This window comes from Apium graveolens, chromosome 4 (assembly GCF_009905375.1).
Source record: "Apium graveolens cultivar Ventura chromosome 4, ASM990537v1, whole genome shotgun sequence".
NCBI lineage: Eukaryota > Viridiplantae > Streptophyta > Magnoliopsida > Apiales > Apiaceae > Apium > Apium graveolens.
Window position 1 is genome coordinate 99692893 of NC_133650.1, and position 11506 is coordinate 99704398.

General features: G+C 41.5%; 2 non-coding genes across 2 annotated transcripts; one reads left to right on the forward strand and one right to left on the reverse strand.

The window, feature by feature from the left end:
- Window positions 1–653: 653 nt before the first annotated feature.
- LOC141721951 (small nucleolar RNA R71) lies at window positions 654–760 on the reverse strand. Its single transcript, XR_012574991.1, has one exon. It is a non-coding gene; the product is annotated as a small nucleolar RNA R71 (small nucleolar RNA).
- Window positions 761–9888: 9128 nt separating this feature from the next.
- LOC141721939 (small nucleolar RNA R71) lies at window positions 9889–9995 on the forward strand. The gene has a single exon (XR_012574979.1). It is a non-coding gene; the product is annotated as a small nucleolar RNA R71 (small nucleolar RNA).
- Window positions 9996–11506: the final 1511 nt, after the last annotated feature.

Sequence of the window (11506 nt, forward strand, 5' to 3'; positions counted from 1 at the left end):
GCTGCCGGGGACTCGGCGTATTTGTTTAGTTTATGTACTTACCATCATTGGTCGTTAGGACTCAGTGATTAAGACATATTAGTTACTTATTATTTCTGGTTGTGTTTCAGGTACTTTAGCAAGCGTTTATGCAAACTCGTTCTCGTACTCGCAAGAGGACTTTAGATACAGCTGAGGAGACACACGAAGTTCTTAATATTCCGGAGAAGATAGATTTTGAAGATTCGGATTCAGGAAGTGAGCAGAAAGAACCAGTAATCATGGGAGATCATATTGTTCAGGCCGATCCAGCTCTTATGGACTTTTCTCGGCCTAAAATTGATGACATTCAGTCAAGCATTCTTCATCCGGCTATTCAAGCTAACACCTTTGAAATCAAGCCGGGCACTATTCAGATGGTGCAGAATTCTGTTTCTTTTGGAGGTGCTGCGACTGAAGACCCCAACATGCACATAAGGAATTTTGTCGAGATCTGCAGTACTTTCAAGTATAATGACGTGACTGATGAGGCTATCAAGCTGAGGCTTTTCCCATTCTCACTGAGGGATAAAGCTAAGGACTGGTTACATTCTGAACTAGCTGGGTCCATCATTACTTGGCAAGATCTTGCGCAAAAGTTTCTGGTGAAGTTTTATCCGATGGCAAAGACTGTGGCTCTGAGGAGTGCTCTTACTCAGTTTGCGCAGCAACCTACAGAATCTATGTGCGAAGCTTGGGAACGCTACAAGGAAATGTTGAGAAAGTGTCCACATCATGGAATGCCTGATTGGATGTGATCACTGGTTTCTATAATGGTTTGGGGGCCCAATCTCGGCCCATGCTCGATGCAACAGCTGGAGGCGCCTTGTGGGCCAAAAGCTATACTGAGGCTTATAATCTTATTGAGACTATGGCTGCAAATGAGCATCAAAACCCAACTCAGAGGATGATGCCTGGGAAGGTAGCAGGTATTCTGGAAGTCGATGCAGCCACCGCTATTGCAGCGCAACTCCAAGCGCTGTCTATGAAGGTCAATTCTCTAGCTACATATGGAGTTAATCAAATAGCTATGGTCTGTGAGCTTTGTGCAGGTTCTCATGCTACGGATCAGTGTTCTATCGTCAATAAATCTGTTCAGTATGTGAATAATTATCAGCGACAACAGCAGCCTGCACCAGCTACTTATCATCCTAACAACAGAAATCATCCAAATTTCAGCTGGGGTAATAATCAGAATGCTATTCAGCCACCATATCAGCAAGGTTTGAGTAAACAGTTCAATCCACCTGGATTCCAGCAACCGCAGCAATATGCTCAAAGGCAATCATATCCTCAACAGGGAAGTGCAGCTGCACCTACTAGTGCTGATTTTGAGGAACTTAAACTGTTATGCAAGAGTCAGGTGGTTTCTATCAAGACCTTGGAAAATCAAATCGGTAAAATAGCCAATACAGTGCTCAATCGTCAACCCGGAACACTTCCCAGTGACACGGAAGTACTAGGCAGGAAGGAAGCTAAAGAGCAAGTCAAGGCTATTACCTTAAGGTCTGGGAAAGTTGCTGATGCTGAAAAGGCAAAAGAAGGAGAAGCTGAAGTTAGAGATGAAGAAGCTAAGCAAAAGGAGAAAGCGGCGGAACCAAGGAAGACTACTGTTGAACACACTCTGCCTGAGGGTAATATAGGGGAGAAACAGCTCTATCCTCCACCACCTTTCCCTAAGAGATTGCAGCAACAAAAGCTGGATAAGCAGTTCGGTAAGTTTCTGGAGGTGTTCAAGAAACTTCACATCAATATACCTTTCACTGAGGCTCTGGAACAAATGCCTAGTTATGCGAAGTTTATGAAGAGTATTCTTTCAAGGAAGGTGAAACTGGATGACCTTGAGACCGTTGCTCTAACGGAAGAATGTAGCGCTGTTCTGCAGTAAAAGTTACCTCCAAAGCTTAAAGACCCAGGTAGCTTCACCATTTCTTGCACCATTGGTAAGTTGTCATTTGACAAGTGCCTTTGTGATTTGGGAGCAAGCATCAATCTGATGCCGTTGTCGATCTTTAAAAAGTTGGATTTGCCTGATCCAAAACCCACCTACATGTCTCTAGAATTGGCTGATCATTCTATTACTTACCCAAGGGGCATAATGGAGGATGTGCTAGTCAAGGTGGATAAGCTCTTCTTTCCTGCAGACTTTGTTATTCTGGATTTCGAGGAAGATAAGAAGATTCCCATAATCTTGGGAAGACCCTTCTTGGCTACTGGTCGTACCTTGATAGATGTGCAGGATCAGGATGTGACCTTCAATGTATTTAAAACAATAAAATTCCCTACAGAAGATGAGGAGTGCTTAAAAGTGGATGTGATTGATTCTGCTGTTACTTCAGAACTCGATCATATGCTAATGTCTGATGCATTAGAAAGGGCCTTAGTGGGGGATTTTGACAGTGATGATGAAGATGGCAACAAGCAATTATAATTTTTGAATGCTTCTCCCTGGAGGCGAAAGCTGGACATGCCGTTTGAATCTCTTAGTACTTCTGACCTCAAGAATGCTGAAGGAAGGCTCAAACCATCAATTGAGGAAGCACCTAACTTGGAGCTCAAGCCATTACCTGAACACTTGAGGTATACTTTTTTAGGTGATGCATCTACTTTACCTGTTATTATTGCATCTGACCTTTCAGGTAGTGAGGAAGACAAGCTCTTAAGGATTTTGAGAGAATTTAAATCAGCTATTGGATGGACCATAGCAGACATCAAAGGGATCAGCCCTTCATATTGTATGCATAAGATTCTGCTAGAGGAGGGTAGTAAGCCAACTGTTGAGCAGCAGCGGAGACTTAATCCTATCATGAAGAAGGTGTTGAAGAAAGAAATTCTGAAATGGCTGGATACAGACATCATTTATCCTATTTCTGACAGTTCTTGGGTGAGCCCCGTACAATGTGTGCCTAAGAAAGGAGGTATCACTATGGTAGCAAATGAGAAGAATGAGCTCATCCCCACTCGAACAGTTACAAGATGGAGAGTATGTATGGATTACCGAAAGTTGAACAAGGCCACGAGGAAGGATCACTTCCCTCTTCAATTTATTGATCAGATGCTTGACAGGTTGGCTGGTCATGAGTATTATTGTCTTCTGGATGGTTACTCAGGGTATAATCAGATTTGTATTGCACCAGAGGATCAGGAAAAGACTACCTTCACTTGTCCATTTGGCACGTTTGATTTTCGCAGAGTTTCGTTTGGGTTATGTGGCGCACCGACCACTTTTCAGAGATGTATGATGGCTATATTCTCTAACATGATAGGGAATAATGTTGAGGTGTTCATGGACGACTTCTCCGTTTTTCGACATTCGTATGATGAATGTTTGAATAATCTTCGTGCCGTGCTCAAAAGGTGTGTGGAAACTAATTTGGTGCTCAATTGGGAGAAATGTCATTTTATGGTGCGTGAAGGCATTATTCTTGGGCATAAGGTCTCTAGAAAGGGTCTTGAGGTGGATAAAGCCAAGGTGGGAGTCATTGAAAATCTTCCACCACCTATTTCTCTGAAAGGAATCCGTAGTTTCCTTGGTCATGCGAGTTTTTATCGGTGGTTCATCAAGGACTTTTCAATGATATCTAAGCCGTTGTGCAACTTCATGAGAAAGATGTGCCTTTCAAATTTGATGATGAATGTTTGACGGCATTCGAGACTCTCAAGAAGAGTTTAATCACTGTACCAGTTATTACAGCACCGGATTGGACAGAGCCGTTTGAGATAATGTGTGATGCGAGTGATTATGCGGTAGGTGCAGTTCTTGGGCAGCGCAAAAATAATCTCTTCCATGTGGTCTACTATGCTAGTAAGACCTTAAATGGGGCCCAAATGAACTACACCACTACTGAAAAGGAGCTCTTGGCTATAGTCTTTGGTTTCAAGAAATTTCGATCTTATCTGCTTGGGACAAAAGTGACAGTATTCACGGATCATGCGGCCATTCGCTATTTGGTTTCCAAGAGGGATTCGAAGCCGAGACTCATTCGTTGGGTGCTCTTACTTCAGGAATTTGAGTTAGAGATCAAGGACCGAAAAGGTACTGAGAATCAAGTAGCTGACCATCTCTCTAGATTGGAGAATCCCGAGTCTACTTCACAGGATAAGACATTGATCAACGAATCTTTTCCAGATGAGCAGTTGTTCGCAGTTCAGGAGGAAGAGCCATGGTTTGCCGATATTGTAAACTATTTTGTCAGCAATATAATGCCTCCTAATTTGACCTCATCTCAAAAGAAAAAGTTTATGCATGAGGTGAAGTGGTATATGTGGGATGAACCATATTTGTTTAGACAGGGAGCTGATCAGATCATCAGGAGATGTATCTCGTTCTGTGACACGGAGGGGATATTACGAGACTGTCACTCCACAGTTTATGGTGGGCATTATGGTGGTGAGAAGACGACAGCTCATATTCTGCAAGCAGGTTTTTTCTGGCCCACGTTGTTTAAGGTTGCTCATCAGTTTGTTTTAAATATGATGCTTGAAGTCGAGGTCTTTGATGTTTGGGGAATCGATTTCATGGGACCTTTTGTCTCATCCTGCAATAATCAGTACATCTTGCTGGCAGTCGATTATGTCTCAAAATGGGTAGAAATCAAAGCTCTACCGACAAATGATGCAAAGGCAGTGTTGAATTTTCTTCATAAGCATATTTTCACAAGGTTTGGAACGCCTTGGGTAATCATAAGTGATGAAGGGTTGCATTTCTGCAACCGTAAGTTCACTTCTATGATGCAGCATTATAATGTGAATCATCGAGTTGCTACTGCCTATCATCCGCAAACAAATGGTCAAGCGGAAGTGTCTAACAGAGAGATCAAGCTCATTCTAGAGAAGGTTGTTTGTCCGTCAAGGAAGGATTGGTCTTTAAAGCTCGATGAAGCTGTTTGGGCTTACAGAACAGCATACAATACTCCACTTGGTATGTCCCCGTTTCAACTGGTGTATGGTAAGGGATGTCATTTATCTTTGGAGCTTGAGCATAAGGCTTATTGGGCGTTGAAAAAGTTGAACCTGGATTTAGCTCCAGCTGGTAAGAAGAGAATGCTTCAGCTTAATGAACTTGATGAATTTCGACTTCAAGCGTACGAGAATAACAAAAATGTACAAGGAAAAGGTGAAGAGGTGGCACGATAGGAAGCTACATCCTAAGTTATTCGTGCCGGGGTAACAAGTTCTCCTATTCAACTCTCGTCTCCGACTTTTTCCTGGGAAGTTGAAATCAAGGTGGTCTGGACCTTTTATTGCCAAAACTGTGTTTCCACATGGAGTGGTGGAGATTTTTGAGAATGATCCAGACCAAGCATTCAAGGTTAATGGTCAGCATTTGAAGCACTACTATGGGGATACAACAAACCGGGAAGTGGTTAGTGCCGTTTTATTATCAACTTGAGGAAGGTACGCAACGTCAAGCTAATGACGAAAAAGTAGCGTTGCGTGGGAGGCAACCCATGATTTGTTGTTAGAGAAACCCTTAGAAGTTAATTACCTATCCAAAACCACAAAAAATTCAGAAAAACCAGGCTCGGAATTTTTTTTTCCAGAGACCCCCTGAGCGCCCGCTCAGCTATGCTGAGCGACCGCTCAGCAAGCTGAGCGCCCGCTCAGTTTTGCTGAGCGACCGCTCAGGGGTCGGCTGCCAGAAATTTTTTTAAGCTCATAAAAAATCCAAAAAAAAATCAGAAAATCAAAAAAATAAATTACAGCCCCATTACCCACGATTTCTTTTCCCATTACCCCATGATTTTATCCCTCAAACCCACTCCTAATCTTATTTTAACCTAATCCATACCCTATATATACATACACCTATCCCATACATCTCCCACAAACTTTCTACACTCAAACTCTCTCCCAAACACAAAAAAGCACTTTTATTCAGATTCAATGGCACCCAAGAGAGCAAGGACTATTGATAGCAGCAGCACAGTCCCTACTGCTGATTCATCGAGGGGTACTGCTGCGAGGCCTCGGTTGAATGACAGAGCTGCGGAGGAGGAGTACACTAGGCTTTTGGGGAAGCCGATTCTAAAGGAGAGGGGGTTTTTACCATCGGGGAGGGATGGTGAGTTGCTACCGATGATTGCAGAGAAGGGGTGGATAGCTTTCTGTGAGTCTCCTGAAGCAGTACCGATGAGCGTGGTTCGCGAGTTCTATGCGAACGCGAAGGCCGAGAAGAATGGGTTTTCTGTGGTCCGAGGGCTGACGGTTGATTATCACCCAGCGGCGATTCGCCGTGTGATTGGGAAGCGAGAGAAGAAGCCCGAGGAGGAGAACTGGAATGAGAAGACTGCTGAGGCTTTCGACTTGGATTTGATTTGTGCTACTCTCTGTAGGCCGCGCACAGTTTGGACCTTCAAGACAGGAACTAATGAGTATCGTCACTTTCCGGCGATCGCTATGAATAGATATGCCCGTGCATGGAATGCGTTTATTTGTGCTAATATTCTGCATTCTTCGCATGCACATGAGGTCACAGTTGAGAGAGCACAGTTGTTGTGGGGTATTTAGAATGCGGAGTACTATGTGGACCTTGGTGAGTTTATCTACCAAGGGATTCTGAAGTTTTTGAGGGGAGCTAAGCACATGAACATCTCTTATGCATCCACGGTCACGAAGCTTTGTCGGGCAGTGGGAGTGCACTGGTCGACTCATGAGCAGTTGCAGTTGCCGGCCGCTCCGATTGATTCTGGGACTCTGAATGGGATGCAGGAGTGGACCGGTGGTGAGCCCGAGGAGCATGGGCTGGGTTATCGTCTTCTAGGAGGGCGTCCAGCACGAGGTGCTACTATGGCTAGACCTAGGCATGATGAGGCTGGTTCTTCGAGAGCTCAGGAGGGTGCTGGGATGGCTGATGCCCAGTATAGGAGGCTGTCACGGAGGATGGATGCCATGCACGAGACGCAGATCAGGTTTGCTCAGGAGCTCACCCTTGCGTTAGGGACTGCTTTTCGGGGCCTTGGAGCTGACATCCAGTGGCCAGTTTTTGGTGAGGACTCTGCCTACCCGTCGCCTGATACTCCACCCACTGAGGGTGATGATGATGATGACTCCGAGTAGGTATACCCTGTGTTCCTTTCTACTACCTTCACTGGGGACAATGAAGATTTTAAGTTTGGGGGTGGTAGTTAAGGAATATTTTTTGTGTGTGTCAATTTTGTGTGTGTGTCATATAGCTGCATATGCATGATAGATAGTTCATATAGTTGCATAATTTTTGCCATATAGTTTTTTTTATATATATAGCTTTATTTGTTTATCATATCATATAGCTCATGCATATGCCATGATCCCTTTTGCGATGATTTATCGACTAATTTGTGATGTTGATACGAGTGTAGTGATGGCATTAAAGTGATGATTGAGTCGTGTAAGTTGATATGCATGCTAGAAGCACTTGTATTTTCACTAAGTCTTAGAGAATGCTTAAGGACTAGATTGTTGTTATGATCTGATTGTTTTCGAGGTTAATCAAGTTATTATGCTTAGAATTTGATAATAGGTTCTTAGTGATAAAGGCATGAAAAAGAAAAAAAATGGAGTAAAAATGGAATTTGTTGCTAGTTGTGGCTAGGCGTCAAATGGCTAGTAGCCGGCTCGCATGTTATGCGAGTAGTATAGGGTTGAGCAAGATGGAGCGAAATGCACTTGCTCAGAAATTTTGAAAAGAAAAAAAAAAGAAAAAAAAGAAGTATGTGTTTATGCATAATTGATCACGAGTGGGCTCTTTGGTACTCGAGTTATTAAGTTCTTAGGGGACTTTGTGCCTAGTGACCTAAGGCTTTTAGAGTCTGGGATCCGCTAACCTAACGCTTGCTACATGGATACCATTGTATAACTCTTTTGTGGACCTCACTCATTGCATGGTCAAATAAGCATTATTGTTATGAATAAAAAGCAAGATTCCGTAATAAACTCCATGATTCTCGTAGTGTTATAAGTCACTTTGTGCCTAGAATTTTTATTCTTTGTATAATCATGTGATTGCCTTGAGGATAGTTGAGTCATAATAATTGGTCTAGTTCTGAAGCATATCTGTTAAGTGTCTGCACACACCACATTTCTGGTTGTATGTTCGTTTACATGATTTGATTGATCTTTAGTCGCCTAATTGCATTTGTTGAGATGTTGTAAGTTGGTTGGATTGGTCGAAGTAAGGGGGATCGCTGCATTTCATATAGATTGCATTCATGCATATTTTTATTTGTTTTTGAGTCTGTGACGCTTGAGGACAAGCATCGATTTAAGTTTGGGGGTGTGATAAGTGGCATTTTATACAACTTAGAACGTCTTAAAATAGCTTAAATTGGTGTCTTGAAATCAAGTATTTTGTGTATTTGATGCGTTTTTCTAGTGTTTGTGCATTTCAGGGTTTAGTTGCATTTCGGAGGAGTAATCATCAAGAATAAGCCTTGGCATGTGTTCAGCATTGCGAGAGGAAAGAAAGGGGCAGATTACGGCGAAGAAACGGAGCAAACTCAGGAATTCTCCAGTAGGGTCTTGAGCGCCCACTCAGCTATGCTGAGCGGCCGCGCAGAAAGCTGAGCGCTCGCTCAGCTATACTGAGCAGCCGCGCAGGGTCGGGAATTTTGATAAATTATTTTAGACTTCTACTTCTGTTTGGCTTCCAACTTCTATGTAATCTGAGTTTTATGGGACTATTATATAAGTAGATTTGAAGACGTTTTCACAAGATTGGATCGTTGTATTAAGCAAGGAGAGAAGGAGATAAGGAAGAAGACCGTTTTAGCACACCGCAACGAAGAGGAATCATATTTTTTTGTGATTCTTTATTTCGTTGTAACGTTGGATGCTAGTTTTCTTGCTTTTGAACCTAATTACTCTTGTGACGTACTCTGGTTTAATATAATTAGTTTAGTTATTATTCTCTTGTGTTTATCATGTTTTCATATGAACCCATGATGACGATAAGTGCTATCATGGGCTAATCATGATCATGGGATCATAACGGATTTACTATGGAATTCTTTAGTTAGTTGTTTAATACCTTAGTGTGTGATGATTGTATGATATCTAGTATTGGTTGTGCGTATTCATCTTATGTGAGTCGCGAACATATAAGACAGGGTGTTAATCTCTTGTGAAGCGACGGTGGATCTCGAGATTTAGAACTTGCCATGCTAGCATTAGTTCATGTATGATGTGCATGATTAGTGGGTAACTCTAACAGTTTTATTCGCCTTGTGTAATCAAAAGGAATAACTTGCGCTTAAATCACTATGTTGTCAATTTCTGTAGACATATAGGAACTCAACATAATTGATGCCTATTCAACTTCTATCTTAATTGTGGATGTTTGGTAGAATGGTATTAGTACAATGAAAGTTGGCTTTTATCAGTTTCGTGTTATTCGATTAATATCATCACCGTTGCATGCTAAGGGTAATAATAATAACTACTGAAGGAAGTAGTAATGAAGTTGTGATCACATGAGTGTTTTAATATTGTTAATTCGAAGTGTTAATTTAGTGATTAATTAAGTAGTTAATTGTAGTTAATATTTAGTCAATAAATCTAAGTGTTAGTGTCTTAACATTGAGAAATAATCATACATTGGTGAGTGAGTTTAATTGAACAATAATTAGTCTGAGTCTCTGTGGGAACGAACTAGAAAGTATTCTATATTACTTGCGAACGCGTATATTTGCGTGTATTATTAGCGCGTGTTTCTGCCCTAACAATCAGCCTCTGGGAAGGATTCTGGTATTCATTAGCAGCCATCAGTTCAATCAATTCATAAGCTTCATTGTAGCTCTTAGCCCACAAGCCTCCTCCTGATGCTGCATCGAGCATGGCTCTAGAAGTAGCACCCAGTCCATTGTAAAATAGTTTATAATCATCCAATCAGGCATGCCATGGTATGGGAACTTCCTTAGCATCTCCTTATATCGATCCCAAGCCTCACACAGAGGTTCACCAGTTTGCTGAGCAAACTGGGTAAGAGCATTCCTGATTGCAGCAGTCTTCGCCATAGAGAATAATTTAGTGAGAAACTTTTGAGCAAGATCCTCCCAAGTGATGATAGACCCTGGTAGTAGAGAATGTAACTAGCACTTTGCTTTATCCCTCAGAGAGAATGGGAAGAGTCGCGACTTGACAGCATCTTCAGTCACACCATTGAACTTGAAAGTGTCGCAGATATCAATGAAATCCCTGATGTGTATGTTGGGGTCTTTAGTAGGAGAATCCCCAAACTGAACTGAGTTCTGTATCATTTGAATCGTGCTTGACTTGATCTCAAAAGTGTTAGCCGAGATGGCTGGCCTGATGATGCTTGACTGAATATCATTGATCTTAGGCTGAGAATAGTCCATCAAAGCCTTAGGAATTTCTGTTTGATCCCCCATCACTACTAAAACTGGTTCCTCGACTTGCTCTTCTTCTTCTATCTTCTCTTTGTCCTCAAAAACTTCCCTTCGAACCACTACAAATTCTTTCTCGGCTTTATCCAGAGTTCTCTTACGAGAGCGCGAACGCGTATGCATACATGCTCGCTAGAGTACCTGAAATAAGACAAGGAAACAGATAAATAACAATGTCCGAGTCAATGAACTTTAACGACCACTATTGACAAACACATAAACTAAAAATTAACACCGGGTCCCCGGCAGCGGCGCCAAAAACTTGTTAGTCGCTAAACACGCGCTAAAATTCACGCAAGTATAAGCGTTCACAAGTAGTATAAGTTATAAATCTGATTCATTCCAACAGAGACTGGTTTAGGTTAACTTTGTAATTTATGCACTTATGCAACAATGATATGGCTATTATTCAATGCTAAGACGATTAAAAAATTGAGATTGTTTTATAGCTAAGAATTAAATTAACAATTATAACTAAGGGAATAAGAATGGTTGAATTAATATATATGACAAATATGGGATTCTAACCTCATTAAATACTTCATTCAATAGCCTTTTTTCATTCTTTACCTTAGCATGTAATGGTGATGACTCTAATCAGATAACATGAAACTGATAGACGCCAACTTTCGTTGCATGAATACCATTCTGCCAGACATCCACAAAATAGATAGAAGCTGAATAGACACCAATTATATTGAGACCCTATATGTCTATAGAATTTGACAACATAACGGTTTAACGAACAAGTTATCTATCGTGATTACATAGGGCAAGTAAGATGGTTAAAATTACCTACGAATCATGCATAACAAATACACGAACCTATGCTAGCATGGCAAGTTCTAAACCCTTAAATTCACTTTCGCTTCATTAAGAATTAACATACTATCTTATAAGTTTGCGACGCTCATAAGACGAATACGCACAACCAATACTAGGTTATCATACAATCACCACACACTAAGGCATCGAAACAAATTAACTAAATAAATCCATAAATAAATCTGCTAGAACCCCACGATAACGACTAGCCCATAATCGGACTCATCATCTATGTGGGTTCGATGAAAGCATGGTATAATAAACGTAGTCTTTATAAACGA